Source organism: Carcharodon carcharias, chromosome 6 (genome assembly GCF_017639515.1).
Source record: "Carcharodon carcharias isolate sCarCar2 chromosome 6, sCarCar2.pri, whole genome shotgun sequence".
NCBI classification, from domain to species: domain Eukaryota; kingdom Metazoa; phylum Chordata; class Chondrichthyes; order Lamniformes; family Lamnidae; genus Carcharodon; species Carcharodon carcharias.
In genome coordinates, this window is record NC_054472.1 from 167928810 (window position 1) to 167956667 (window position 27858).

At 43.2% G+C, this 27858-nt stretch overlaps 1 protein-coding gene across 5 annotated transcripts in view; it reads right to left on the reverse strand.

The window, feature by feature from the left end:
* The window catches only part of dennd3a (DENN/MADD domain containing 3a), a 144690-nt gene extending 118697 nt beyond the window's left edge, over window positions 1–25993 (reverse strand). Inside the window, exons 1-2 of one of the 5 annotated variants that reach the window (XM_041189868.1) lie at window positions 20003–20146; window positions 9873–9967 (exon numbers count right to left, since the gene is read on the reverse strand). The gene's annotated coding sequence lies outside the window, so the exon portion shown is untranslated. Of the gene's footprint in view, window positions 1–9872; window positions 9968–16650; window positions 16782–20002; window positions 20147–25538; window positions 25643–25892 lie in introns of those variants that run through there. The other 4 variants (XM_041189871.1, XM_041189870.1, XM_041189867.1 and 1 more) reach the window with 4 other exon arrangements.
* Between the last annotated feature and the right edge of the window lie 1865 nt (window positions 25994–27858).

A 27858-nucleotide genomic window follows, 5' to 3' on the forward strand; every position in this document is an offset into this window, starting at 1 on the left:
AAATGTTAACTCTGTTTCTCTCTCCACAGATGCTGCCAGACCTGCTGAACTTTTCCAGCACTTTTTGTTCGTATTTTATATTATATAAGGAAAACAAGGTTGTGCTATATATAGTCAAAATCTAAAGCACATACCGATGACAATGAAAAGCTCAGTGCATGTTAAAATCATTCATTCTCCATCTGTTCACTAACAAGAACTTGACACTCTTTTCTTTAAGGACAACGCAAACATTCTGAAATAAGGCTTTTCTTTGGTACTTTCAACCCAACCTACTTCTGCAAACATGCGTCACAGCACTGGTGTACCACAGTGGATCTACTTACAAGGCAACTATTTTGACAGTCCATCTATAGTTTTGCACTGTTCTTACCCCAATATTCAGGGAGGTCTAGTTATGCTGGCAAAATCACTAATGTACTTCTGCATGAAATGCACACACACTTCATCTCACATGAGCTACATAAGTAACGTAACACTCACATTTGAAGAAATTGCACATAACAATTGCATTCTCAAATTGTTACTCTTGCCACAAAGCAGTTCGGTCATATAACAGGGCTACGAAAAACACTAATACACAAACAAGCTTTGCTTGTCATTCTCTCTATTCAATGAGCAATTAGGATTTGGAGTCCACTGCCAGAGGGTATGATGGAGCAGGTTCAATCGTGGCTTTCAAAAGGAGAATTGGATAAGAACTTGGAGAAAAAAATTCAGGGCAAGAGAGAAAAGGTGGCGGCGTAGGACGAGCTGAGTTCCTCTTGTTGGGAGCCACACAATGGGCCGAATGGATGCTAAGCTGCAAACATCCGATGATGCTATGAAAATATTCTAATATTGGCATCACCAGTATCTCACAAGAATTCAAACTCCAAGTGTCAGGAAAAAGCTGGTAATTTTTTTTCCCCCTTTTGACTCTTATGGAAAAATAGCAAGAAAATATGATTCACGTTAACTGCTTTGCAGAAATCTTTTCTTTCCAATACAAGGGTCAACTAAACAATGCTCAGAAGAATTTGGTCTCAGGAATGGAGAGAATGGTAAAAGAGCACAATGGATGAAAAGTATGAACAAAAAAATGAAGGATAATTCTATGTGCTGTCATTACAATTGAGAAAAAAATTACAAATACACTATCTTGGGACTGATAGCCCACCGAGGAATGGATCATCTATATCAAAATACCACTAGAGCAAATGAAATGAGAACTTGAACAATATCAGAAAGCACGCTGTTGTTAAACTTGACTAAGTTCAAAAAGGCATCATAGGCTTTCTGTTGCTTCAAACTGTCATGGGAGAGACTGTCTTTCATCTGTACACAAGGACAAGGGGCAGATGTACTGAGAGAAACTGTCACAAACAACATCCTATTATGCCTAGCAAGAAACTTGGAAAAGACGTAAAAATAGAAGCTACAAGAACTGAAGAACTGTTCTAAAAATACTTATTCATAAAGGAATTGCATGGATTTTTAGGAGAACTAATCTGGCATTTTATCGAGACAGCATAAGAAAGCAACATCCTCATCTCACAAGAAAAAGGATTTGATTATCCCTCAAGTGAGTTGTGCTCACTTTGAGTAAAAACTGCTGTTTCTGAATTTTAGGTAAAATTCTTTAGAGTTATAAAATAACTACAGCATCACACTTGACCTGTGGCCTTTTGTATCCTGAACTAGTGGTTCAAGAAATATTACTCCAGCCATGATGTTCCCTTTGCACTGACACCATCTGGAGTCATGGATGAAGGGCTGGCATTTGGACTACGAAACTCTGGTTTCAGCAAGAGGAACCTTCAGGAAGAGGAAGAACTTTTGGAAAATAAACATGTGTTTTATTAAAGCATTTATTAGTTTCAAAATGTTTATTTTCTTCTTTTTATTTTTCCCCCTTTACACTTCCCACAACCAGTATCCCAGATATTGCACTGCCCTGCCTCCCTCCCTCTCCTTATAGGTTCTCTGTCCTAGATAGACTTGCCTTTTTTCTGCTCCACACTCCCCTTTCACCCCAGGAGCTCTCTGACCACTTATTCTAATCTTGGCCTTCAAATCCTCACACTCACTCCCAATTGAGCTCTTACTATCTGCTCAACTTTGGCAGCAACTCAAAAGCTCCTGGGATATATCTTGGTGCATGGAAATCTGTCCACCTACTTGCCCTACCTTTCACGTCATTGTCAATTTGCATCAATTTATTTGTTGCCATTTCTCTTGATTCCATTTTTCTTCACAGTATTTAACCCATTCTCTGCCAGCCCTTTTCCATATCCCGTAAAAACTGAATCATGATGGTGCAATTTTAATTCTAACATTTTCCGTTTGGGAATAATATTGTTCAAGAAGTTCAAGACCAAACTGGGATCTGCACATTTCAGGTATTCTAACTAAAATTAGTGTTACACCATTATGGTATACATTTCCTATATTTACCCATGACACACTTTAAGATTATGTCTCAATTTTGATTAAACTAAATCTTGCAGAAGAAGAATCCATGCCGTCTCAGAAGGCACAGATTTAAGCTTATTGGCAAAAGAAGTAATGGTGCCTTTTTGTTTTAAGCAGTCTGTGGTTAGGGTCTGGAATGCACCGCTTGAGTGTGTGGTGGAGGCAGATTCAACTGAGTCATTCAAGCGGAAACTGAATTATTAAGCTGAAAAGGAAGAACGTGCAGGCTAGAGGGAAAAGGCTGGGGAGTGGCACTAACTGAATTGCTCCTTCAGAGAACCGGCACAGACACAATGGGCCGATGGCTTTCTCTTGTGCTGTAACCATTCTATGATAAACTACATTGGATGAGCTGTATTTATATACAATAGTAGACCAAATTTTCATGAGAAATTTTCCAAGAAATAACTCATCACTTTGATCTCTAATCTAAAATGTCCTCACATCTCTGCTGGTAAGGCCAGTGTTAATTTCTGAAATTTATATATAGTTTAATTGCCAATTTTATACTACACTTCACTTACTTCAGTGTGGAGTTTCTGCAAGAGATGCAACAGGCAAATTACACCAAGAATGCACTGGACACTGAGGTAGTTTTGCCTGGGTGAAGTCATGCTGATGTTTCTCCAGTAATTCTTCACCATAGGCTCAAACATTAAATCTTCCATGAATCATCAAGCAGTGTAATCAATCAGTGACTGAAACAAGGCATCCTCTAGCATCAGAGGAAGAGGAGTGAGATTACCAAGAAACGAGCCAATTTTCAACTGAACAAATTGATCTGCATCAGGGCAGAAAAAAAAAATCAACTGATAAAATGCTCCTCGTTTTACCACTTAATCTGTTTCATTTAAATCCCTGGTCACAGGTCTTATGTACCAAGTAGCTTCAGGAGCAGGGAAAAAGATTTGGATCAGGCTTCAATTTACTGTCCAAGTCACTGCAGGCCTGGTGATTAACACTGGATTCTTACGGCCGTGGGTGTTAAGTCACTGAACATTGATCTAGCAAAGGAATAAGCTGGAGCCAAATCTGTCTTCAGCATGTTATACTGGATTTTGTGGACAGACCAGGTGCAGACTCGTCTTCCCTTTTATGCAGCAGCCCCCACCAGAAGTTCTTGAATATGTGCCCTCACTTTGCACAATTAGTATCAGTTGCTCTTAATCACAATTAGAACATGCTCTCAATTGACACAGTATTTGCAACATTAACAGATTTCCTTCTTTCTTAAAAAGAAAAACAATTAACAAGTACACATTTACAGACAAAAATTTTTTTTAAACTTGAAGAGAGAAATAAATCTTACACTCCCAACACTTACATCTTGAGGTGTCCTTCGAAAACTCACAATAAATTCCCACTGGAAGTGTCCCTTTTGGTAATACAGTCAAGCAGTTATAGCTTGTATCTACCCGTTTAGGTTTGCAGATTTCTTTTTTCATCATTTGTTTCAAACTCATGATAGTTCTTAATCCCTTCTTATTCATACACTTCGGGGTGTGCACATTATCTCAAAGGGAACGATTGTCCATTTAATACTCAATAGGTAGGATTTCCCCTAACATCTTGGATACAAAGCATGCCATGTCACCTGCCTCAACATATGCAACAGTTTCCGCAGCCAGAGTACTTTGTACTACTTTCCTTATTTTCTTAACGTCCTAAGCCAAGGGGCAACATTTCCCACAAGAAATATTATAAAACTAGCTATACTCAAAAACACATCACAAAAGTTTGCATGGGAGGCATCACTAAATATAATCAATTTTATATTCTTGGGGTCACCCCAAAAATGGAAACTTCAGTAACATTTCTCCTCCTTTAATTTTTAAAAATATTTTTGCCTGTAAAATGTCCTTGACTTTTGGATGTTTCATTACAGTACTTAGTTCTCAGATATCAAAACTTGCATTGGGCCTCATCTTTGTGTCCAGCCAATTCATTTGTCCAATTAGACTTCGCAGCTGCTCAGCCTCAGCTTTGGAAGCAGCTGCATCTTTTTGTGAGGACCTGGGATGATTGATAGTGATAGAGCTAACATTTTCTCAGTCAGATTGTTGATCCAAAGTCACATCAGACCCGCACCGTCTCATTTCCAAACCAATATATTTAAAGGCCCCAAAAGACTGACTGCCGATCTTAATTCTGTCCCCCGAATTCACTCCATAAGAAGTTGTGCATCATAAAGATGCCTGTGAGTTTCCTGCCATGGTACCAATCAAACATGGCAGCAGTTGCTTTCAGTTGGAGACAGCCCAACTGTAACAAAACTGACCTAACTGAAAAGTGCCATAACTGGAAGCATTATTTAAACCACAGACAGACTCATTAACATCCAAAGTTTTCCTTCTACATCTGACACCTCCTTAGGAGGGTGGACAAACACTTCCCTTTGGAGGTGGCTTCCCTGCAGAAATGTAGATTTTACGTCTATTGACTTAGATCCCAAAGAAAACATTGCCAAAAGAGCCGAAAAAATTTCAAAATTACCTTTCCTGCTGTGGGCGAATCCACTCTGACCTCCATCTCCTAAGAATTCTTCAAAACCCTGGGCCACTAACCTTGCTTTAGCCTTGAGCTCCATCTGGCAGGACCTTTTCTACTCTTAATATAATAATGCTGGTTGACCCCATATTTTTATGTCCATTGCCACTACATCATTAAATTCTCAGGCCAGTGGAAGACAGGATGTGTTGGTGTCCTCCTGTATTTGACACGAATGTCACATTGAGACATAACTCACTCAATTAGAGTTTCATATTCGCCATTGACTACTCCAGCATCCCTCAGCAAAGATTGTCATTTCTGTGACAAAGGGTGTGCAAATTGTCTACGTAATTTCCAAATAATTATTTTTCTGTCAGTCAGACTCTTATCCCCTTAAGCAAACAAGACCATCTGGACTTCTTGATGAGAAACATCTGGTTTCCTCAATGGTATGCAATAATGCCCTGATCAAGTGAAATGTATTTGGGAAAGCCGTGGATTTACAAGTCTTTGTCATTTTCCATCTCTTGCTTCATCTGTGCTTTTTCCATTGAGGACTTGTTCGGCAATAAAGGTATCTCACTGGAGACTACATCAGAGCAAAAGAAGAGACTATTCCGGCCATTTTGCATAGGATGGCTACTCTTTTTAAACACTTTAGCATATTTTCATCCCCAAACCTAAAGCAGGTGGAACTTTCATACTTTTTAACCTTATGCCGATCTTCCTTGCCAAGAGATTCCAAGTAATAATTGAGTCAATTCACCCCACTTTCTGTAAAAATGCAGCCACTATCCAATACCACACAGCTGAACTAATCAGCAACCAAAATGCTCATCACCGGACTCAGGCTTTCATTAGCCAATACAACTCCTTCGCGCAAGTCATGCTTATCATTCTCAGTGTCAGAATTGTCTGCATCATGCGTTACCTCAAAGGCTCAATTTCTGCACTTCGGACAATTCATTGTGTAATGATATTTGGAATCATAACAAAAACAACAGTTAATCATTGCCCATGCATTTCTAGTGCTCATGCACCTATGGTCGTCATCCCAGTCCTGCTTGATCCACAAATTGATTAGAATTGTGTACCTCCTCAGATCGCCAATCAACAACTCTGTCTTTGTACTAAGACATGCGTCGAGTATTCAGAAGTCTTGAAATTCAGCAACCATGGAGTCCTCTATTTTTTTGAACACTGCAGGGTGGTCTGTTGTGACCTGGAAACGATTGCTTTCCCAAAATTTTTTTTAATGCAGTAGCCATTTGGTCTAAAAGAGAACAAAAACAGAATTACCTGGAAAAACTCAGCAGGTCTGGCAGCATCAGCGGAGAAGAAAAGAGTTGACATTTCAAGTCCTCGTGACCCTTCAACAGAACTGAGTGAATATTAGGAGAGGGGTGAAACATAAGCTGGTTTAAGGTAGGGGGGGAAGTGGGGTGTGTGTGTGTGTGTGGGTGGTTGTAGGGACAAGCAGTGATAGGAGCAGATAATCAAAAGCTGTCACAGACAAAAGAACAAAGAGGTGTTGAAGGTGGTGATATTATCTAAACGAATGTGCTAATTAAGAATGGATGGCAGGACACTCAAGGTATAGCTCTAGCGAGGGTGGGGTGGAAAGGCTAACAGAGCATACAAGATATAGATTTAAAAATAATGGAAATAGGTGGGAAAAGAAAAATCTATATAAATTATTGGAAAAACAAAAATGGGGTGGGGATGGAGGATGGAGTTCAAGATCTATATTCAGTCCGGAAGACTGTAAAGTGCCTAGTCGGAAGATGAGGTGCTGTTCCTCCAGTTTGCGTTGGGCTTCACTGGAACAATGCAGCAAGCCAAGGACAGACATGTGGGCAAAAGAGCAGGGTGGAGTGTTAAAATGGCAAGCGACAGGGAGGTTTGGGTCTTTCTTGCGGACAGACCACAGATGTTCTGCAAAGCGGTCGCCCAGTTTACGTTTGGTCTCTCCAGTGTAGAGGAGACCACATTGGGAGCAATGAATGCAGTAGACTAAGTTGGGGGAAATGCAAGTGAAATGCTGCTTCACTTGAAAGGAGTGTTTGGGCCCTTGGACGGTGAGGAAAGAGGAAGTGAAGGGGCAGGTGTTGCATCTTTTGCGCGGACATGGGGAGGTGCCATAAGTGGGGGTTGAGGAGTAGGGGGTGATGGAGGAGTGGACCAGGTGTCCCGGAGGGAACAATCCCAACGGAATGCCGCCGGGGGGGTGAAGGGAAGATGTGTTTGGTGGTGGCATCATGCTGGAGTTGGCGGAAATGGCGGAGGATGATTCTTTGAATGCGGAGGCTGGTGGGGTGATAAGTGAGGACAAGGGGGACCCTATCATGTTTCTGGGAGGGAGGAGAAGGCATGAGGGCGGATGCGCGGGAAATGGGCCGGACACGGTTGACAGTTTTGGTCTAAAAGAGAATCTGCTCCATGAAATTGAACCACTGCCAATACCAGAAACCTAGGTGTGAAATCTGTGCACAATCCAGTAATTTGAATGCAAGCACCGGCTCGGGGGTCTCAAGGTCAAACTTTGTCAATCTCTGAAACAATCTACCAGAGTCCACGATATATTCTTCAATGGACTGATTGTCTGCTTCAACTTTTCAAAGATTGACCATGCATTGTAGCCTTCCAGCAGATCATATTTCTTCTAAACCTTATCCATAAAGTTTAACAGAAGAGCGAATCCCTATTCGGTATCCAAGTCATCCACATCCAGCTTTGAAAATGCTTTACTTCTAAACCTTACTTTTTCCTGGTAGTGACAACGGCAAAGCCATATCTTGCTTCCTCTTGGATAACAAGGTAACCTGAGTTAACATTTCCACTTCTTTTTACCACTGCTTATGTGGTTCAGACTCCAAAAAAAAACAGATAAGCAAAGTTTGAAAATTTAGCTGGGGCCTCACCATTTTGTGCCAGAGGCTGTTGGGAACAATACTTTTGTCAAGAGAGACAAAAATCCCTTATTCAGCTTCCAACCTCCACAGATCAATGTTAACCTGCTGCTACCATGTTAAGTTGCTGAACATCTGTCAAAGGAAGAAGCTGGAGCCAGTCTGTCTTCAACACAGGTTTACTCACAAAACCCAGTATAACACAACTGCAGACAAATCTTTCCTTCCACAGAACAACCCCCACAACAGGTGGAAATGGCTCAATAAACATGCTCTAACTTTTCCCCCAATTAATATCAGCTGCTTGTAATCATAACTAAACTGTGCACTCACAGCATTTGCAACATTAACAGTGGATGCCTGCGCATCCAAGGTTCTGGGTGAACATCCTTCGTTGAGCACAATCAGATATATGCCATTTCGACCTAAGTGTAGCCATTTCTGTGGGTTGGAACTGCTTTGCTCGTATGAACTTTAGAATCAGCTTAAAAAGGTCAGGAATACACCAGGGTAAAGTAGTTATGGCCGCAACCCGTTCATGCTTAAAATTCCAAGACTTTATCATAAAAAAAATTTGATTGTGCTCCCATTAAGCGTACATCAAGGTGGAAATCATGCAGAAATTCCAGGCTTTAATTCACCAATTCTCTGGTAAGGCTATTTTTAGCTAATCCATGCCGCCTATTTATTGAATCAATATTGAGTCCAACAAAAAGAGAGTAACGTAGCTAAGTTTGCTGATGATGCAAAGCCAGGTGGGAATATAAGCTGAGGAGGACACACAGAGGCTGCAGGGAGAAATAGACAGGTTAAGTGAGTGGGCAACAACGTTGCATCAGATGGAGTACAATGTGGGAAAGTTCAAGTTATTCAATTATATGGTTATAATAGAAAAGTAAGTTTTTTTTTAAGAAGGCATGAAACTTATAAATGTTGATATTCAGAGAGTCTTGAGCATGCTTGTCCAAGGGACATAAAAAGTTTGCATGCAGATACAGCAAGCAATTAGGAAGGCAAATGGCATGTTGTTTTCCTTTATTTCAAGGGGATTGAAATACAAGAATAAAGGAGTCTTACTACAATTGTACAGGGCTTTGGGGAGATCATACTAGTGGAGTTTTGGTCTTCATTTTTTAAAGGAAGGATATACTCGCATAGGATGCAGTACAGCCAAGGTTCACTGGATTGGTCCCTGGGATGAGGGGGCTGTCCAATGAAAGGCTGGGTAAACTGGGCCTATATTCTCTGAAGTGTAGAAGAATGGGAGGTGATCTCCTTGAAACATACAAGATTCTGAAGGAGCTTGACCAGGTAGACACAGAGGTTGAGTCCGCTGGCCGGGGAATCTAGAACACGGGGGTACAGGCTCAGGATATGGAGCCAATCATTTAAGGCTGACATGAGGAGGGTTGTGAATCTTTGGAATTCTCCCAACCCCAGAGAGTTGTGGATGCTCCATTGTTGAATATATTTAAGGCAGAGATAGACAGATTTTTGGTCCCTCGAGGAATCACGGGCTCTCGGGAGCAAGCGGGAAAGCAGAGCTGAAGCCCAAGATCATCCATGATTGCACTGAATGGCGGAGCAGGTTCTACAGGCCATAGGGTCTACTCCTGCCCCTATCCCTTGTGTTCTTGTATGCATTTCATTTCACCCAATTCTCTACTAAGGCCATTTCTAATTTTTGAATACCACCAAGGTAATTAATTAATTCCTGAATTTGATATTTCAATATATTTGTTTTATTCTATCGTGGTATAAAGTGTAAATTAACATAAACATATGCACATTATGAATTAATTTAAATATAAGAATGATATACGTTTTAATCTCACAGCATAAAGTTATGAGTTCTGAGGTACAACCCTAGCATATTGCTAAAAATCTTAATACTGTATGAAAACAGAATTTTTGTTATTTATGACTAAGCACATTATATGGCATCATGATCCCAAGTGTAATTTTCTCACTACAAGCAATGTCACAGAAAATCTACTGGTACATAGGAATAAATAATACTCATCAGTATCGTGAAGAGAATTACACAGTAATTCATGACAACGGTTAAACCATGTGGAGTCAGGGGATAAATAGCTGAATAGATATCAAATTGCCTAAAAAAATACAAAGCAGAGAATAAGACAAGGGTCATTATTCAGACTGGAGAAAAGTAAAATGTGGTTTTCCACAAGGATCAGTGCTGGGACCATTGTTCAGTATAATTTACATCAATAATCTGGATTTGAAAATAATTAATTCAATACCACAGTTTGCAGATGGCATCCAACTGGGGCACTTAGCGATTACTGAGGTAAAATGGAATAAAATACAAGATGACATATGGTCATTTGGTTGCACAGAACTTGAGTATCACTGAAAAAAAGACCCATGTCAAAACATTCTCGCTGGAACTCATCAGGACATTCACAAAAATATCAAACATAAAGAAAACAACAATTTATGATGCACGAGAAGTGTTTTTTTAATTCATTCGCAGGATGAGGGCTTCGCTGGCTGGGTCAGCAGTTATTGCTCATCCCTCGTTGCCCTTGAGAAGGTGGTAGTGAGCTGCCTTTTTGAACCGCTGCAGTCCATGCGGTGTAGGTACACCCACAGTGCTGTTAGGAAGGGAGTTCCAGGGTTTTGACGCAGCGACAGTGAAGAAACGACGATATATTTCAAAGTCAGGATAGTGAGTGACTTGGAGGAGAACTTCAAGGTGGTGGCATTCACATCGATCTGCTGCCCTTGTCCTTCTAGGTGGTAGTGGTCGTGGGTTTGAAAGATGCTGTCTAAGGAGCCTTGGTGAATTCTTGCAGTGAATCTTGTAGATGGTACACATTGCTGCTACTGTGCATGGAGGGAGTGAATGTTTGTGGATGTGGTGCCAGTCAAGCGGACTGCTTTGTCCTGGATGGTGTCAAGCTTCTTGAGTGTTGTGGGAGCTGCACTCATCCAGGCAAGTGCGGAGTATTCCATCACACTCCTGACTTGTGCCTTGTAGATGGTGGACAGGCTTCGTGGAGTCTGGAGGCTAGTTACTCGACGCACAATTCCTAGCCTCTGACCTGCTCTTGTAGCCACAGTATTTATATGGCTAGTCCAGTTCAGTTTCTGGTCAATGGTTACCCCCAGAATGTTGATAGTGGGGGATTCCATAATGGTAATGTCTTTGAACATCAAGAGGCGATGATTGGATTCTCTCTTGTTGGAGATTGTCATTGCCTGACACTTGTGCGGCGCGAATGTTACTTGCAACTTGTCAGCCCAAGCCTGGATATTATTCAGGTCCTGCTGCATTTGGACATGGACTGCCTCAGCATGAGAAGTCACAAATGGCACTGAACATTGTGCAATCACCAGCTAACATCCACACTTCTGACCTAATGATGGAAGGAAGGTCATTGATGAAGTAGCTGAAGATGGTTGGGGCTAGGACATGATCCACAACTGGATGTTACCACTGGACAAGCCTGATCCCAGGATGGAACCCAGCTTCATAGATCCTAACTTTTATTTGTATATCCCTGGATATGTCCTGTCCCATTGGCAGGGCAGACCCAGCAGAGGTGGCAGCACAGTGGTATACAGTTGGGAGGGAGTTGCCCTGGGAGTGCTCAACATCGACTCTGGGCCCCATGAAGTCTCATGGCATCAGGTCAAACATGGGCAAAGAAACCTCCTGCTGATTACCAAATATTGCCCCTCCCTCAGCTAATGAATCAGTACTCCTCCACATTGAACATCACTTGGAGGAAGCACTGAGGGTAGCAAGGGCTCAGAATGTACTCTGGGTGGGGGACTTCAATGTCCATCACCAAGAATGGCTTGGTTGCACCACAACTGACCGAGCTGGCCGAGTCTGAAATGACATAGCTGCTAGGCTGGGTCTGCCGCAAGTGGTGAGGAAACTAACAAGAGGGAAAAACATGCTTGACCTCATTCTCACCAACCTGCCTATCGCAGGTGATTCTGTCCATGACAGTATTGGTAGGAGTGACCACCACACACAGTCATTGTGGAGACGAAGTCCTGCCTTCACAGTGAGGATACCCTCCATTGTATTGTGTGGCACTACCACTATGCTAAATGGGATAGACTGGGCATCCATGAGGCACTGTGAGCCATCAGCAGCAGCAGAATTGTACTCGAACACACAATCTGTAACCTCATGGCCCAGCATTTCCACAACTCTACCGTTACCATCAAGCCAGGGGATCAACCCTGGTTCAATGGAGAGTGCAGGAGGGCATGCCAGGAGCAGCACCAGGCATACCTAAAAATAAGGTGTCAACCTGATGAAGCTAGAACACAGGACTACTTGACAAATAGCATAAGCAACAAGTGACAGACAGGGCTAAGCAAGCCCACAACCAACAGATCAGAACTAAGCTCTGCAGTCCTGCCACATCCATTCTTGAATGGTAGTGGATAACGAAACAACTCATTGGAAGAGCAGGCTCCACAAATATCCCCATCCTCAATCAAGGAGGAGCCTCTTCAATGATGGAGGAGGCCAGCACAAAAGATAAGGCTGAAGCATTTGCTACAATCTTCAGCCAGAAGTGCCGAGTCGATGATCCATCTCGGCCTCATCCAGATGTCCCCAGAATCACAGATGCTAGTCTTCAGCCAATTTGATTCATTCCATGTGATATCAAGAAACAGTTAAGCTACTGGATAGTGCAAAGGCTATGGGCCCTGACGATATTCCAGCAATAATCCTGACGACTTGTGCTCCAGAACTTGGCGTGCCCCTAGCCGAGCTGTTCCAGTACAGCTGCAACACTGGCATCTACCTGGCTATGTGGAAAATTGCCCAGGTACGTCCTGTACACAAAAAACAAGACAAATCCAACCCAACCAATTACTGCCCCATCAGTCTACTCTCGATCATCAGTAATGAAAGGAGTCATCAACAGTGCTATCAAGCAGCACTTGCTTAGCAATAACCTGCTCACTGACACCCAGTTTGGGTTCCGCCAGGGCCACTCAGCTCCTGACCTCATTACAGTCCTGGTTCAAACATGGGCAAAAGAGCTGAACTCCGGAGGTGAGGTGAGAATGACTGTCCTTGACATCAAGGCAGCATTTGACCAAGTGTGGCATCAAGGAGCCCTAGCAAAACTGGAGTCAATGGAAATCAGGGGAAAACTCTCTGCTGAGTGGGGTCATACCTAGCACAAAGGAAGATGGTTGTGGATGTTGAAGGTCAGTCATCTCAGCTCCAGGACATCACTGCAAGGGTTCCTCAGGGTAGTGTCATCAGCCCAACCATCTTCAGCAGCCCTATCAATAATCTTCCTTCCATCAAAAGGTCAGAAGTGGGGATGTTCACTGATGATTGCACAATGTTCAACATCCTTCACGGCTCCTCAGATACAGAAGCAGTCCATGTCCAAATGCACCAAGACTTGGACAATATCCAGGTTTGGGCTGACAAGTGACAAGTACCACAAAGGAAATATAAAAAAGTATTACTTAAATGTAGAACCACTGCAGAATTCTGATGTGCAGAGGGATCTAGGTGTTCTCGTGCAAGAGTCACATAATGTTAGTGTGCAGGTACAGCAAATAACTAAGGCTTATGGAATGCTATCCTTTATTAGGAGAAGTGGTGAACATAAAAATAAGCATGTTATGCTTCAGTTATATAGGGCATTAACGAGACCACGTCTCGAGTACTATATGCAGTTTTGGCTTCCTTATTGAAGGAAGGATGGAAGTATTTTGGAGGCAGTTCAGTGGAGGTTTCCTAGATTGATACCTGGAATTAGCGGGTTGTCTCATGAGGGTAGGTTGGACAGGCTGGGCTTATTTCCAATGGAGTTTAGAAGACTGAGGGGTGACTTGATTGAAGTATACAAGATCCTGATTGGTCTTGACAAGCTGGATGTGGAAAGGATGTTTCCTCTTGTGGCTGAGCCCAGAACTAGGGGGCACAGTTTTAAAATTAGAAGTCTCCCTCATAAGACAGATGAGGAGAAATTTTTTTCTCTGAGGATTGTGCAACATTGGAAGGCATTGGAGGTGGCGGGGGGTGGTCACTGAATATTTCTTTAAAGCAGAGATACCATTGATTCCCTTGCCTAACAAGAATCTAAAGTTATTGGGGTAAATGAGAATGTGGAATTCGAAACACTAACAGATCAGCCATGATCTTTTTGAATAGCAAGCTTCAGGATTTGAATGGCCTACTCCTACATTTATTTCATTTATAAATTTCATTGGGCCTAGAAACACTACCCTGCAGAACTCCTGCAGTGATGTCGTGGGACTGAGAGGACAGACCTCAACAACCACAACCGTCTTCCATTGTGCTGGTATGACTCCAGCCAGAGAACTGTTTACCCTGTGACTCCCACTGACTCCAGTTTTGCTAAGGCTCCTTGATGCCAGTGAGTCAAATACGGCCTTGATGTCATGGGCAGTCATTCTCACCTCATCTCTGGAGTTAAGCTCTTTTGTCCACATGAGGTCAGAAGCTGAACAGCCCTGGCAGAACACTAACTAAGTTTCAGTTAGCAAGTTACTACTAAGCAAGTGTCGCTGGATGGCACTGTTGATGACCCCTTCCATCACTTTGCTGATGACCAAAAGTAGACTGATGGGGTGATAATTGCCCAGCTTGGATTTGTCCTGCTTTTAGTGTACAGGACCTACCTGGGTAATTTTCCACATTGCTAGGTAGATGCCAGTGTTGCAGCTGTACTGGAACACCTTGACTAGGGGCACAGCAAGTTCTGAACCACAAGTCTTAAGTACTCTTGCCGGAATATTTCAGAGTCCAGAGCCTTTACAGTTTCCAGTGTCTTCAGTTGTTTCTTGATATCACGTGAAGTGAATCAAAATGGCTGAAGACTGACATCTGTGATGTTGGTGACCTATGGAGAAGACCGCAAAGGATCATTCACTCGGCATTTTGGGCTAAAAGTTGTTCCAAATGCTTCAGCTTTATCTTTTGCACTGATGTGCTGGTCTCCTACATTATTGAGGATGGGGATTTTTGTGGATATACTCCTCCTCAGTGAGTTGTTTAATTGTCCACCACCATTCACAGCTGGATGTGGCAAGTCTGCAAAACTTAGATCTGATCCATTGGTTGTGGGGTCAGTTAGCTCTGTTTTTTGCAAGCTGCTGATACTGTTTGGCAGACAAGTAGATCTGTGTTGTAGCTTCATCATGTTGACACCTCATTATTTAGTTATGCCTGATGCTGCTCCTGGCAAGCCCTCCTGCACTCTTCATTGAACCAAGGTTGATTCCTTGGATTGGTGGTAATGGTAGAGTGGGAGATATGCCAGGCCATGAGGTTACAGATTATGGTTGAGTACAATTCTGCTGCTGCTGATGGCCCACAGCACCTCATGGATGTCCAGTCTTGAGTTGTTAGATCTGTTCGATATCTATCCCATTTAGCATGCTGGTGGTGCCACACAACATGATGGAAGGTACCCTCAGTGTGAAGGTAGGACTTAGTCTCCACAAGGACTCTGCAGTGGTCACTCCTACTGATACTGTCATGGACAGATGCATATTCAACAGGCAGGCTGGTGAGGATGGGGTCAAGTATGTTTTTCCCTCTTGTTGGTTCCCTCACCACCTGCCACAGACCCAGACCCAGTCTAGCAGTTACACCCATTGGGACTCAGCCAGCCGGGTCTGTACTGGTGTTACCTTGCCACTTGGTAATGGACATTAAAGTCCCCCCCAAGAGTACATTCTGCACCCTTGCCACCTCAGTGCTTCCTGCAAGTGGTGTTCAACATGGAGGAGCACTGATTGATCAGCTGAGGGAGGGCAGTATATGGGAATCAGCAGGAGGTTGCCTTGCGCATGTTTGACCTGATGCCATGAGACTTCATGTAGCCCAAAGTCGATGTTGAGGACTCCGAGGGCAATTCCCTCCTGACTGCATACTACTAGACACCATGTATGCTGGACATACCCAGGTTGGTGAGTTGCAGGCATAAATAGCCATGAGGAAATGTGAGACACAATAACAGAGACCTGATTCCAAATATGGCAGGGTTAGGTACTAAAAATTTGTATTAAGAATACAAAGCAGCAAGAAAAAACTACAAAGGAGATTCAAAAACTATGAAGTAGCAATAGTGGGGATTTCAATTGTCCTAATACAGACTGGGATAATAACGTAAAGGCCTGAAAGCAGGAAGAATTTCTGGAATATGTTGAGGACAATTTTCATCATCAACACATTTCTGCCCAATGAGGAAGGAGACTTTACTGCTCTGGAAATGAGGTGGATCAAGGGGAGCAACTTTCAGTATAGGAAAATTCAGATAACAGTGATCATGGTACATAAGTTTAGATCAGGAAAAGGAACAATCTAGAGTAAAAATACTCAATTGAAGGGAAAATTTCAGGTGGTTTGGTTCAGGTTTGGCCCAGGTAAATTGTTAGGTAGTAAAATGTAATCAAACAATGGGCAGCCTTTAAAGAGGAATGGTTCACACACAGTTTGGGTAGATTCACAAGGGGAAAAAGGTAAGGCTCTCTCAGTGACGAATAAGATAGAGTAAGATGAAGCAGAAAAAGGATGTATATGACAGATGTCAAATTGATAATACAAGTGATTGAAGGTCACAGGTCAGAAATGTTAACTTTGTTTCTCTCACTGCAGATGCTGACAGGCCTGCTGAGTACTTTCAGCATTTTCTGTTTTTATTTCAGATTTCCAGCACCTACAGTATTTTGCTTGTGTTCTTGTAGTTGAGAGGTTAGATAGGCTAAAAGATGATAAAGAGGAAATACAGGAAAGGCTGACTGTACTTACATTTGGTAAGTCACCCTGTACAGATGGGCTGCTATGGGAAGTAAGGGTGGAAAACATGGAGGTACTGGCCATTATCTTCCAATCCTCTTGTAATGATGCCAGAAAACAGGAGAATTGCAAACGTTACACTCTTGGTTGAAAAAGCACTTCAACTACAAGTTAGTCAGTTTAACCGCGGTGGTAGAAAAGTTTTTAGAAACAGTAATCCTGAACAAAATTATCACTTGGGCAAGTGTAGATTAACTAAGGAAAGCCAGCACGGATTTGTTGAAGATGAAATTACATTTAATCAATGATGGAAGATCACAGAACTGAAATATTCTCTCTCCACAAATGCTGCCAGATCTGATGAATTTCCAGAATTTTCTGTTTTTATTCACATTTAACTAACTTGATTGAGATTTTTGAGGTGGTAACAGGGTGAGTAGAAGAGGGAAATGCAGTTAATGCACATGGTAGACTAGTCAGCAAAGTTGAAGTCCATTGAATAAAAGTAGCAGTGGCAGCATGGTTACAATATTGGCTAAAGGAGAGCAAACAGAGAGCGAACAGTTGATTTTCAGACTGGATGATGGTATACAGTGGGATTCCCCAGGAGTCAGTACTAGGATCAGTGCTTTTCTTGATAGACATTAATGACTTGAACTTGGGTACACAAGACACAATTTCAATGTTTGCAGATGACACAAACCTTGGAAATACAGTGAACAGGGAGAAGGATGTTGATAAGACTTTAAAAGGACAGACAGGCTGGTGGAATGGGAGGGCACATACCAGATGAAATGTAACAGAATTATGAAGTGGTCTATTTTGGTAGGAAGAAAGACAAGAGGCATTCAAAACTAAAGGGAACTACAAAGGGGCACAGAACAAAGACACCTGGCTATATACATGCACAAATTGATGAAGGTGGCAGGGAAGATCAAGGACGTGATTAAAAGGCAAACAGTATCATAGGCTTTATAATTACAGAATACAAAAGGTATTCAAAATCATGAGGGGTCTAGACAGAGCAGGTAGGAAGAAACTTTCCATTGACAGAAGGGTTGAGAATCTGAGGACACGGGTTATTTTACCAATCATCTTAAATCTAAGGCAACATGAAAACTTATTTAAAATAAAAACAGAAAATGCTGGGAAAACTCAGCAGGTCTGGCAGCATCTGTGGAGAGATAAACAGAATTAACGTTTCAAGTCCATATGACTCTTCTTCAGAGCTCTGAACAGTCATACGGACTCGAAACGTTAACTCTGTTTCTCTCCCCACAGATGCTGCCAGACCTGCTGAGTTTTCCCAGCATTTTCTGTTTTTATTTGAGATTTCCAGCAGCCACAGTATTTTGGTTTTATTAAAGCTTATTTACTCAGTCAGTGGTCATGACCTGGAATGCACTACCTGAAAAGGTGGTGGAGAAAGATTCCACTGGGGCTTTCAAAAGGGAATTGGACAAGTACTTGAAGAGAAAAAAATTGGACAGGCCTACAGGGACAGGACAGGGGAATGAACTAGCTAGACTGTCCTTACAAAGCACTGGCACAGACACAGAAGACTAAATGGCCTCTTTCTATACTTTGTTTTATACATTTAATGGGATGTGGGCATCACTGACTCTACCAGCATTTATTTCCTATCCCAAACTGCCCTTGAGAAGGTGGTGGTAGCTGCCTTCTTGAACTGCTGCAATCCTTGTTGTGTTGGTACACCCACAGTGCTGTTCGGGAGAGCATTCCAGGACTTTGACACAGCAACAGTAGAGGAACAGCAATATATTTCCAAGTCAGGATGGCAAGTGCCTCGAAGGGAACTTCCAGGTGGTGGTGTTCCCAAATGTCTGCTACCCTTATCCTTCTAGGTCATGGGTTTGGAAGGTGCTATTGGAGAAGCCTTGGTGAGTTTTTGCAATGCATCTTGAAGATAGTACACACTGTTGCCACTGTGTGTCAGTGGTGGAGGAAGTGAATTTTTTTTTGTGTATAGGGTGCCAATCAAGCAGGTTGCTTTTTTTTGGATGGTGTCAAGCTTCTTGAGTGTTGTGGGAGCTGCACTCATACAGGCAAGTGGAGAGTATTCCATCACACTCCTGACTTATGCCTTGTAGATGGAGGACAGGCTTTGAAAAGTCAGGACAGGAATTATTCACTGCAGGATTCCTAGCCTTTGACCTGCTCTTGTACCTACTGTATTTATATGGCTAGTCTAGGTCAATGGTAATCCCCAGGATGTTGATAGTGGGGGATTCAGCAATGGTAATGCCATTGACTGACAAGGGGTGATGGTTACATTATCTCTTGTTGGAGATGATCATTGCCTGGCACTTGTGTGGAGCAAATGTTACTTGTCAGCCCAAATCAGGATATTGTCCAGCTCTTGCTGCATTTGGACATGGACTGCTTCAGTATCTGAAGAGTCACAAATGGTGCTGAACATAGTGTAACCATCAGCGAACATCCCCACTTCTGACCTTATGATGGAAGGAAGGTCATTGATGAAGCAGCTGAAGATGATTGGGCCAAGGACACGACCCTGAGGAACTCCTGCAGTGATGTCCTGGAGCTGAGATGATTGACCTCCAACAACCATCTTCCTTTGTGCTTGGTATGACTCCAACCAGCGGAAAGTTTTCCCACTGACCCCAGTTTTGCTGGTGCTCCTTGATGCCACACTCAGTCAAATACTGCCTTGATGTCAAGGGCTGTAAACTCTTGCCTCACCTGAGTTCAGATCTTTTGTCCATGTTTGAACCAAGGCTATAATGAGGTCAGGAGTTGAGTGGCCCTGGTGAAACCCAAACTGGACGTTAGTGAGCAGGTTATTGCAAAGTCGGCAATGCAACAGGACAGCAAACTCAGTTTTCTCATTCCATTTGCTCATTTCAGAAGAGACACAAACATAAATATCTTTGCATCTATCTAGCAGGTCGGATTTTGAAAGTAAAGCACAAACACAAAACAATCCGAAATCTTTTTTAAAGGCGGCATTAACTTTGTTTATTTCTGGGAAGGAAGAGATTCCAATCTCTTGCACGAACAATTCCCAGAAAAGATGAAATAATAAAGGCTTGGCGAAAAGAGGAAATTAGTTTATTTTAGGGTGAGGGAATGCAATTCAGCAAATTGTGGCCCCGCAAAAAAGCTCAAGAGAAATTTCAAACAAAAGTGCAGAGTACAACATCAAGGAAACATGAAGAGCATGGAAGTACACGGAGGTTATAACCGAATTAAATACTTACTGTACCAAATGGTTGCGAATACCCGAGTACAGGACACAAAGGCGACTTTACATCAATAAAATTGCAGCACAGTCAACAAATCAATTGCACCAACGCCGTTTAACACCGAAAGGACAACTTACATCAAGAACTGACTGTGCAGCTTTCCCGACTCTCCATCCGAAAGTATTCGCCAATTGACTCGTCCCGCAGGTTGACTGCCGATTTTACCTACTTTCGCTCGCCAGCAGCGAGCGACGAACTTTCTTCTTTGGCTCGGATTCGCCACGTCCTGCGCGAACCCCTTCCTGCTGCGCAGGGACACCGCGCCTACCTCAAACCGCCGCCTGCCGCGCATGTGCGTTCATCCCCGCCCCCTCGAGCGACGGATTCAAATAGCTGAGCGCGCGGCTGGTCCTGCAACGGAAGGAGAGCGCATGCGCGAGAGTCACACCTCTCCAGCTGGTTGAGGCCCAATGTCTTGACCGCAGGTGAAAATGATTGGGGAAACCCCTTCAGCCACTTTCTTATTATTAATTTTGTGGAATGTGAGTGTTGCAGTTGTCTAGCCCAGCATTTATTGCCCATCCCTAGTTGCCCTTGAGAAGGTAGTGGTGAGCTGCCTTCTTGAACCGCTGCAGTCCATGTGATGTAGGTACACCCACAGTGCTGTTAGGGAGTTCCAGGATTTTGACCCAGTGACAGAGTATTTTTGCCACCCCCAATGCCTTTGCTGATCTACATGGAAAGGCTTCCACCTACTTAGTGAAATTAATATTTTTCCAAAGCAGGATGGCAAGTGCCTTGGAAGAGAATTTGCTGTGATGGTGTTCCCATACATCTGCTGCCTTTGTCCTTCTAGGTGGTAGAGGTCGCTGACTAAGAAGGTATTGTTGAAGAAGACTTGAGAATTTCTGCAGTGCACCTTGTTATTGGTACAGACTGGTACTATGCACATATTTAAGGTGGTGAACCATGCTATTGAACAAAGAACAAAGAAAAGTACAACACAGGAACAGGCCCTTCCGCCCTCCAAGCCTGCGCTGATCATATTGCCCGTCAACTAAAACATTTTGCACTTCTGAGGTCATATCCCTTTATTCCCATCCTATTCATGTATGTGTCAAGCTGCCTCTTAAGCACCACTATCGCACATGCTTCCACCACCTCCACTGGCAGCGAATTCCAGACACTACCCTCTGTGTAAAAAACTTGCCCCACACATCTCCTCTATAGTTTTCTCGTCTCACTTTAAATCTATGTCCCCTAGTAATTGACTCTTCCACCCTGGGAAAAAGCTTCTATCTACTCTGTCTATGCCACTCATAATTTTGTAAACTTCCATCAAGTCGCCCCTCAATCTCCGTCGCTCTAGTGAGAACAATCCAAGTTTCTCGAACCTCTCCTCATAGTTAATAACCTCCAGACCAGGCAGCATCCTGGTAAACCTCCTCTGCACCCTCTCTAATGCCTCCATATCCATCTGGTAATGTGGCGATCAGAATTGCACGCAATATTCCAAGTGTGGCCTAACCAAGGTTCTATACAGCTGCAGCATGACTTCCCAGCTTTTATACTCAATATTCCTGCCAATGAAGGCAAGCATGCCATATGCCTTCCTGATTACCTTATCCACCTGTGTTGCCACTTTCAGTGACCTGTGGACCTGTACACCCAGATCCCTCTGTCCGTCGATGCACTTAAGGGTTCTGCCATTTACTGTGTAATTCCTGCCTGTATTTGACCTTCCAAAATGCATTACCTCGCATTTGTCCGGATTAAACTCCATCTGCCATTTCTCCGCCCAAGTCTCCAACCGATCTATATCCTGTTGTATCCTTTGACAATCGTCTTCACTATCTGCAACTCTTCCAACATTGGTGTCGTTTGCAAACTTACTAATTAGCCCAGTTATATTTTCCTCCAAATCATTTATGTATACCACAAACAGCAAAGGTCCCAGCACTGATCCCTGCGGAACTCCACTAGTCACAGCTCTCCATTTAGAAAAGCACCCTTCCACTGCTACCCTGTCTTCTATGAACACGCCAATTCTGTATCCATCCTGCCAGCTCACCTCTGATCCCGTGCGACTTTACCTTCTGTACCAGTCTGCCATGAGGCACCTTGTCAAAGGCCTTACTGAAATCCATGTATATAACATCCACTACCCTTCCATCATCGATCATCTTTGTCACTTCCTCGAAAAACTCGATCAAGTTAGTGAGACACGACCTCCCCTTCACAAAACCATGCTGCCTCTCACTAATATGCGCATTTGCTTCCAAATAGTAATAAATTCTGTCACGAAGAATCTTCTCCAATAATTTCCCTACCACTGACGTAAGGCTTACCGGCCTGTAATTTCCTGGATTATCCCTGCTACTCTTCTTAAACAATTGAAACAACATTGGCCATTCTCCAGTCCTCTGGGACCTCACCCATAGCCAGTGAGGATACAAAGATTTCTGTCAAGGCCCCAGCAATCTCCTCCCTTGCCTCCCTCAGTACTCTGGGGTAGATCCCATCTGGCCCTGGGGACTTATCCACCTTAATATTCTTCAAGACACCAAACACCTCCTCTTTTTTGATCTTAACATGATCCAGGCTACCTACACACTCTTCCCTAGACAAATCAACTGCTAAGTCCTTCTCTTTGGTGAATACTGATGAGAAGTATTCATTCAGTATCTCTCCCATTTCTTCTGGCTCCACACACAGATTCCCACCTCTGTCCCTAAGAGGGCCCACCCTTTCCCTGGCTACCTCCTTGCCCTTTACATATGTATAAAAGACCTTGGGATTTTCCTTAATCCTGGTTGCCAGTGACTTTTCATGACCCATTTTAGCCTCCTGACTCCTTGCTTAAGTTTCTTCCTACTTTCTTTATATTCTCCACGGGCTTCATTTGTTCCCAACCTTCTAGCCCTTACAAATGTTTCCCTTTTCTTTTTGACTAATCTCACAATATCCTTTGTTATCCAAGGTTCCTGAAACTTGCCATGCTTATCCTTCATCCTAGCAGGAACATGCCAGTCCTGAATTCTTATCAACTGACTTTTGAAAGCCCCCCACTTGTCAGTTGTTGATTTGCCCCCAAACATTTGCCTCCAGTCTAGATTCCTCAGTTCCTGCCTAATATTGTTATAATTAGCCTTCCCCCAATTAAGCACCTTAACCCGAGGACCCTTGTTTTCCTTATCCACCAGTACCTTGAAACTTACTGAATTATGGTCACTTTTCCCGAAATGTTCTCCTACTGAAACTTTGACCACCTGGCAGGGTTCATTCCCTAATACCAGGTCCAGTATTGCCCCTTCCCTAGTTGGATTATCTACATATTGTCTCAGGAAGCCCTCCTGAAAGCACCTTACAAATTCTGCACCATCCAAACATCTAGCACTAAGTGATTCCCAGTCAATATAGGGAAAGTTAAAATCACCCACCACAACAACCCTATTGCTCTTACATCTTTCCAAAATCTGCCTACATTACTGTTCCTCAATCTCCCGCCGGCAATTGGGAGACCTATAGTAAACCCCCAACATTGTGACTGCACCTTTCCTATTCCGGAGCTCTACCCATATTGCCTCGCTGCATGAGCCCAACGAGGTGTCCTCCTGTTGTACAGCTGTGATATTCCCCTTAACCAGCAGTGCAACTCCCCCACCTCTTCTACATCCCTCTCTATCCTGCCTGAAACATCTAAATCCTGGAACGTTTTTCTGCCAATCCTGTCCATCCTTCAACCAAGTCTCTGTAATAGTAATAACATCATAGTCCCAAGTACTAATCCAAGCTCTAAGCTCATCTGCCTTGCCTGTTATACTTCTCGCGTTGAAACAAATGCATTTCAGACCCCCAGTCCCACTGTATTCAGTAATTTCTCCCTGCCTGCCCTTCCTCTTAGTCCTACTGGCCATATTCACTGGTTCCCAGTCCTTTATTTCGCCTGCTGACCTATTGCTCTGGTTCCCACCCCACTGCCATACTAGTTTAAACCCTCCCGAGTGACACTAGCAAACCTCGCAGCCAGGATATTGGTGCCCTTCCAGTTTAGATGCAACCTGTCCTTCTTGTACAGGTCCCACCTGCCCCAGGAGAGATCCCAATGATCCAGATATCGGAAACCCTCCCTCCTACATCATCTGTTCAGCCACGTGTTCAGCTGCACTATCTTGCTATTTCTAGCCTCATTGGCACGTGGCACAGTGAGTAATCCTGAGATTACAACCCTAGAGGTCCTGTTTTTTAACTTTCTGCCTAACTCCCTGAACTCCCGCTGCAGGACCTCATCACTCTTCCTGCCTATGTCATTAGTAGCAATGTGTACCACAACAAAAACAGAATTACCTGGAAAAACTCAGCAGGTCTGGCAGCATCGGCGGAGAAGAAAAGAGTTGACGTTTCGAGTCCTCATGACCCTTCGACAGAACTTGCGTTCGAGTCCAAGAAAGACTCGAACGCAAGTTCTGTCGAAGGGTCATGAGGACTCGAAATGTCAACTCTTTTCTTCTCCGCCGATGCTGCCAGACCTGCTGAGTTTTTCCAGGTAATTCTGTTTTTGTTTTGGATTTCCAGCATCCGCAGTTTTTTTGTTTTTATATATGTGTACCACAACCTCTGGCTGTTCCCCCTCCCCCTTCAGATGTCCTGTACCCAATCAGAGACATCCTGGACCCTGGCACCAAGGAGGCAACATACCAAAACAAATCTAAAACATCCCCCCAACATTATCCAAAATGGTATACCTGTTAGAGAGGGGGACAGCCACAGGGGATGTCTGCACTGACTGCCTGCCCCTTCTAGCGGTCACCCATCTATCTGTCTGTACCTTGAGTGAGACCACGTCTGTAAAACTGCTGTCAATGACACTTTTGCCACCTGAATGCTCCTAAGTGCATCCAACTGCTGCTCCAACCGATCCATGCGGTCTGTGAGGAGCTGAAATTGGGTGCACTTCCTGCAGATGTAGTTGTCCGGGACACTTAAAGCGTCACAGATTTCCCACATCCCACAGGTGAAGCCCTTCATCCCGGCAACTGCCATTTCTAGAACAATTTAATAAATTAATTTAAATCTAATAACTGCTTCTTGACTCCTTATTAACTATTCGTTCCCTAGGGCAGGATTTCTACTATAAATGCTAAATTCTAAGAACAGTAATCCCCTGATTCTGGTCTAGATACCCTCTAATTATTAATTAAGTGATTAATTTTTTTGGTTTAATTAGTGTAACAATGTTTTAGTTTCAGTTCAGTGTAGATTCTCTACCAGCCAATCAGGTCACAGATTTACCATGACGCCACTTTTAATTCTTTTTTTAAGAGCCAAGGTCCGCGAATCCCCGAGGTAAGATTTTTATACTCACCTCTCTGGAACTCTGCCCTCTGACTCTGCTCCCTGGAACTAGGCCGCAGATCCCCGAGGTAAGGTTTTTATACTCACCTCTCTGGAACTCCGCCCTCTGACTCTGCTCCCTGGAACTAGGCCACGAATCCCCGAGGTCAGGTTTTTATACTCACCTCTCTGGAACTCTGCCCTCTGACTCTGCTCCCTGGAACTAGGCCGCGAATCCCTGAGGTCAGGTTTTTATACTCATCTCTCTGGAACTCTGCCCTCCGACTCTGCTCCCTGGAACTAGGCTGCGGATCCCCGAGGTAAGGTTTTTATACTCACCTCTCTGGAACTCCGCCCTCCAACTCTGCTCTCTGGAACTAGGCCGTGAATTCCCGAGGTCAGGTTTTTATACTCACCGCTCTGGAACTCCGCCCTCCGACTCTGTTCCCTGGAACTAGGTCGCGAATCCCCGAGGTAAGGTTTTTATACTCCCCTCTCTGGAACTCCGCCCTCCGACTCTGCTCCCTGGAACTAGGCCACGAATCCCCGAGGTAAGGTTTTTATACTCACCTCTCTGGAACTCCGCCTTCCGACTCTGCTCCCTGGAACATTACAAGGAAGGAATTTATTAACTGAAAGAATACTTGACCCAAAACTAGCAGTGGACCTTAATTATCAAGGAGAGCCACACACCTATATTGCGGAAGTCGTTTGGGAAACTGGATGGCTCGAGGGAAAATGGAAAACAGGCTGTAGGATTTATGACCCACAAAGAGAGATTGAACTAGCAATATCTCTCCCCTCCACTATAATTCCCAAGCAGACAGAGCTAGCAGCGATAACTTACATGGTCACTCACTCTACTGAGTTTCCCTCTCCGAATACACCTTTTCTAACTCTATGATAAAAGGAAAAAACTGCAGATGCTGGAAATCCAAAACAAAAACAAAAATACCTGGAAAAACTCAGCAGGTCTGACAGCATCTGCGGAGAGGAATGCAGTTAACATTTCGAGTCTGAATGGCTCTTCATCAGAACTAAGGAAAAGTAAAGAGGTGAAATATAAGTTGGTTTAAGGGGGGGGTGGGGTGGGACAGGTAGTGCTAGATAGAGGGCCAATGATAGGTGGAGATTGTCAAAAGATGTTATAGATGTCCTTTTGTCTATGACATCTTTTGACAATGTCCACCTATCACTGGCTCTCTGTCCAGCTCTACCTGTCCCACCCCCCCTTAAACCAGCTTATATTTCACCTCTTTTCTATTTTTCCTTAGTTCTGATGAAGAGTCATTCGGACTCGAAACGTTAACTGCATTCCTCTCCGCAGATGCTGTCAGACCTGCTGAGTTTTTCCAGGTATTTTCGTTTTTGTTTTCTAACTCTATGTTCAACTGTAATTCCTGTACAGAGTAACTGGCCATATGGGGTAGAACAGGTTTTACATTGACAGATGGAAATTCCATGATCATGGCTCCTATGTTAGCAACTATATTAGAATCTATACAAGATATGGGCCACATATATTATATTCACAAGGTAAAGGTTTAAAAAGAGAAACTGGATGGGAGGACAATCATAAGGCAGATGAATTGGCTAAGAAGCATGCAGAGAAAGGAATTTTCTAGGACCGTTATCCATCAGGGTAGTGAATCTTGTGACTCAATACCCAAAAGGAGATGCCCCTCCCATCATACCTTAAGAACATTCAAATGAATGACATGGTGTGAAAAGCAATCCTGAGAGCAAAACAAGAAGGGTCAGAGGTAGAAGGACAATATGAGGCACAAAGGTGTAAGAATTAAAGAAGGAATGTTATTCTAAAGAGATATATGGATAGTTCCTAAAGGATACCAGGAGGAATTTATTCAGTTAGCATGTGCACCCATACCACAGGTACTGTATCAGGAGGATCTTAAAGAGAAGCATCAAACGCCCTCAGCATTTTCTAGGCATAATTATCCAGAACCTCAACCCCTACGTGCCTCATATGAAACCTCCAGATAAATAAGCCTCTTGTTAGAACACCATCAAGAAGGGTGATAATAATATCCAAAATGTCAAAAGGCAATGGGATATAAGAATGATGTTGTGACCATTTTTAACATTCCATTTGTCAATACCATTGACTTAACTACCCTGGAAGGATCTGTGAAATCAGTTAGAAATGCTTGAGAGATATTCTGGACAAAATTAATAATTTGGAGAATGGAGAGTTAAAAGAGGATGGTATCTTAACTACACACTTACAAGATATAATCAGATATCTAGAAACTCATGCAGAAATGATCAATCAAATTATTAAGGAGAGTAAAACTTGTTTTGGACGATGTTGCTAAAAATTTTGTATGTATAACATATGGATCTTCGTTGGTGGAACAAACCAGAGAGATGTAAAAGTGATTCACTGAGGGAAAGCTTCCCTTGTGGGTAACAGACCAACACCTAAAAGCTATGTCCACTTGCCAATTTAATTTGTCTATGTGTCAGGTTAGAGGAATGGTACAGGTAAACCTGGTGAGATATCAGTGCGATTGGTTTAACAGGAAGGATACTACTCTGTTAAGTCTTGCAGGAGGGTACAACTCCCAATCCCTGTTCCACATAGAAAATATACAGAGGGAGGCATGTGGTTGAATACCATAGACCACCAGAGTATGTG